Genomic DNA, 4,738 nt, shown 5'->3' on the forward strand with positions numbered 1-4,738 from the left:
GTTTTCATTTGTCGACAGATCGGGCTGACACCCTCTATTTATCCCGAAGGGTCGGATTCTGATTAGATTGTCACGTGTCGGCATTTGAGACAGATGTCTGGTCGGAGTCCTCCCATTTATGAGAACTCCCAGTTGTGAGGCACATTAATTAATGGTTCAGTGCACATAGGTGGTTAGGTCTGCCGACATGCCAACCGGCAAAGGCGACCTCAAAAGCACCAAACACAACAACAACATAGGTGGTGTTTCCACATCCCTACAATGAAAGTGGGATCAGCCCAGCCCAGTACCCACAGGAGGCATAGTTCATTGATGAATTGATTAATGAAATAGATTATCAAAGATTATATTTACACAGAAGAAATAGTTCATTGAATATTATATTTATTCAGAAGAATATATAATTATGATAACACATTTTTATTGATTATTATGAAGTTTGAAAGTCATTTTGGTTTAAACACATTTTATTATTATTTATGAAAATAAATTGGGATTGGTGAAGTATTACTGCTTATGTTAACACCGCTCCCATGCAACATAAAATATAAAATGAAATGGAGGATGTGACGTCATCGATATTGACTTTTGCATAAATATATTTTTAAGTACATATAAATACATACAGATTACACCAAATACAACTATTCTCTAATTAGTCATAATTAGAGACTTACAGTTGTGTGTGTCTAACAAGCTATTGTAGGAATATAAATTAATCACGAGAAGGTTGTTGAGTTAATTTCAGTATTTCCCTGTGAAAATTTGAAGGTTGTGTCTTGATGATATAATCGTGGACGGATTCAACTATTTTCTGGTTTACACAAGGAGTAAATTCTTTGTTTCCGTTCAAAAAATTATCCAGGTTATAACGGGTAGTTGTTATCCACAAGATCAACATGCACTGTCTATTAATTGTCTGTTATACTTATCGGCGTTTGGGTCGCTAGATCCGAGCCTGGGGCAGCAGTGAACGATTTGACAAAAACAAGAGCCATAATTAAGATCAATATAAATCTTGTTTTCAGTTTTTGTAATTAGGTTTTAAAATTCTTTGAGACTGCATGGCTCTTTGGAATTTGGTAGGGCATTCCATAAATTTATTGTGTCGGGTAGGAAAGGTTTGGCATAAGGGGCATTTCGACTGTAAATTTCAAAGTTATTTCTTAAACTATAGCTTGTAGTTTCGGAGGCGGAGTAAATCTGAGTAGGTAAATTAATTTCTCTTTGATCACGAAGTTACCTACACAAAGTTTAATTATTAAAGACATTTACCTGAGTATGTTAATCAATTTATCTTATAAAGTTTCATTAGGTTACCTCCACAAGATTTAGTTACATAGCAAATCAGTAATTAGCTAGGGTGAATCCATTCTATCAGACAGGGGAGTATGGTGTGTTTTCGTTGTTAATTACCTACTCCACTGTCTCATAACTGGGAGTCTCACAACTGGGAGTTCTCACAAATGGGAGTAAACCGGTCAGCCTGCAGTATCCCGCACCTCATCCACAATGTCATGCTTCAGTGACCAACCGGCTTTCGTCTAACTTTGATTACAGGCGGTTGGGCTCAAAAGCGGACCGATGAATTGCAATTTAACTCGAAAACTAATAAACATATAATACTCAATGACACGTTGATCATAATCAAAACATCAGACCAACTCTGTGAGTTTTTTAGCAGAATTTATGTCCTAAAAATAAAAAAGTTGTTTAACAAACTATCATTAAAATATTGACACTATTTTCATGGATATACAACTTTTTTATTCTGTATAGGCGACGTTTCGACATAGATTCTAATGTCGTTGTCAAGCAAGTGGTACATGAGAAGTAATTTTGGGTGATATATATACATGAGATGTCTGTACAATAGATGAGGCGAAAATGAGTTGTTTATACAATAGAAGAGGTTGATAACACATGATTAAGTTGGTTGATAGGAAGCCTGTAAAGAAGATGTACATGGTTGTATGCAAAAGAATTAAGAATGTTGATGGGCTGCCAGTAGTGAATGATGTACATAGGTTGTTTACATAGGTGATAAAGGGACTGTTGGGCGGCCAGTAGGGAATGATGTACATAGGTTGTTTACATAGGTGATAAAGGGACTGTTGTGCAGCCAGTAGTGAATGATGTACATAGGTTGTTTACATAGGTGATAAAGGGACTGTAGGGCGGCCAGTAGTGAATGATGTACATAGGTTGTTTACATAGGTGATAAAGGGACTGTTGGGCGGCCAGTAGGGAATGATGTACATAGGTTGTTTACATAGGTGATAAAGGGACTGTTGTGCAGCCAGTAGTGAATGATGTACATAGGTTGTTTACATAGGTGATAAAGGGACTGTTGGGCGGCCAGTAGGGAATGATGTACATAGGTTGTTTACATAGGTGATAAAGGGACTGTTGTGCCGCCAGTAGTGAATGATGTACATAGGTTGTTTACATAGGTGATAAAGGGACTGTTGTGCAGCCAGTAGTGAATGATGTACATAGGTTGTTTACATAGGTGATAAAGGGACTGTTGTGCAGCCAGTAGTGAATGATGTACATAGGTTGTTTACATAGGTGATAAAGGGACTGTTGTGCAGCCAGTAGGAATGATGTACATAGGTTGTTTACATAGGTGATAAAGGGACTGTTGTGCAGCCAGTAGTGAATGATGTACATAGGTTGTTAACATAGGTGATAAAGGGACTGTTGTGCAGCCAGTAGTGAATGATGTACATAGGTTGTTTACATAGGTGATAAAGGGACTGTTGGGCGGCCAGTAGTGAATGATGTACATAGGTTGTTTACATAGGTGATAAAGGGACTGTAGGGCGGCCAGTAGGGAATGATGTACATAGGTTGTTTACATAGGTGATAAAGGGACTGTTGTGCAGCCAGTAGTGAATGATGTACATAGGTTGTTTACATAGGTGATAAAGGGACTGTTGTGCAGCCAGTAGTGAATGATGTACATAGGTTGTTAACATAGGTGATAAAGGGACTGTTGTGCAGCCAGTAGTGAATGATGTACATAGGTTGTTTACATAGGTGATAAAGGGACTGTTGGGCGGCCAGTAGTGAATGATGTACATAGGTTGTTTACATAGGTGATAAAGGGACTGTTGTGCAGCCAGTAGTGAATGATGTACATAGGTTGTTTACATAGGTGATAAAGGGACTGTTGTGCAGCCAGTAGGGATGATGTACATAGGTTGTTTACATAGGTGATAAAGGGACTGTTGTGCTGCCAGTAGTGAATGATGTACATAGGTTGTTTACATAGGTGATAAAGCGACAGTTGTGCAGCCAGTAGTGAATGATGTATATAGGTTGTTTACATAGGTGATAAAGGGGCTGTTGGGCAGCCAGTGGGGAATGATGTACATAGGTTGTTTACATAGGTGATAAAGGGACTGTTGTGCAGCCAGTAGTGAATGATGTACATAGGTTGTTTACATAGGTGATAAAGGGACTGTTGTGCAGCCAGTAGTGAATGATGTACATAGGTTGTTTACATAGGTGATAAAGGGACTGTTGTGCAGCCAGTAGTGAATGATGTACATAGGTTGTTTACATAGGTGATAAAGGGACTGTTGTGCAGCCAGTAGTGAATGATGTACATAGGTTGTTTACATAGGTGATAAAGGGACTGTTGGGCGGCCAGTAGGGAATGATGTACATAGGTTGTTTACATAGGTGATAAAGGGACTGTTGTGCTGCCAGTAGGGAATGATGTACATAGGTTGTTTACATAGGTGATAAAGGGACTGTTGTGCTGCCAGTAGTGAATGATGTACATAGGTTGTTTACATAGGTGATAAAGGGACTGTTGGGCGGCCAGTAGTGAATGATGTACATAGGTTGTTTACATAGGTGATAAAGGGACTGTTGGGCGGCCAGTAGGGAATGATGTACATAGGTTGTTTACATAGGTGATAAAGGGACTGTTGTGCAGCCAGTAGTGAATGATGTACATAGGTTGTTTACATAGGTGATAAAGGGACTGTTGTGCAGCCAGTAGTGAATGATGTACACAGGTTGTTTACATAGGTGATAAAGGGACTGTTGGGCAGCCAGTGGGGAATGATGTACATAGGTTGTTTACATAGGTGATAAAGGGACTGTTGTGCAGCCAGTAGTGAATGATGTACATAGGTTGTTTACATAGGTGATAAAGGGACTGTAGGGCGGCCAGTAGTGAATGATGTACACAGGTTGTTTACATAGGTGATTAAGGGACTGTTGTGCAGCCAGTAGTGAATGATGTACATAGGTTGTTTACATAGGTGATAAAGGGACTGTTGTGCTGCCAGTAGTGAATGATGTACATAGGTTGTTTACATAGGTGATAAAGGGACTGTTGTGCAGCCAGTAGTGAATGATGTACATAGGTTGTTTACATAGGTGATAAAGGGACTGTTGTGCAGCCAGTAGTGAATGATGTACATAGGTTGTTTACATAGGTGATAAAGGGACTGTTGGGCGGCAAATAGTGAATGATGTACATAGGTTGTTTACATAGGTGATAAAGGGACTGTTGTGCAGCCAGTAGTGAATGATGTACATAGGTTGTTTACATAGGTGATAAAGGGACTGTTGTGCTGCCAGTAGTGAATGATGTACATAGGTTGTTTACATAGGTGATAAAGGGACTGTTGGGCAGCCAGTAGGGAATGATGTACATAGGTTGTTTACATAGGTGATAAAGGGACTGTTGTGCTGCCAGTAGTGAATGATGTACATA

Source organism: Haliotis rubra, unplaced genomic scaffold (assembly GCF_003918875.1).
Source record: "Haliotis rubra isolate DU_JTF1 unplaced genomic scaffold, ASM391887v1 Scf1611, whole genome shotgun sequence".
In the NCBI taxonomy this organism is placed as follows: Eukaryota; Metazoa; Mollusca; class Gastropoda; order Lepetellida; family Haliotidae; genus Haliotis; species Haliotis rubra.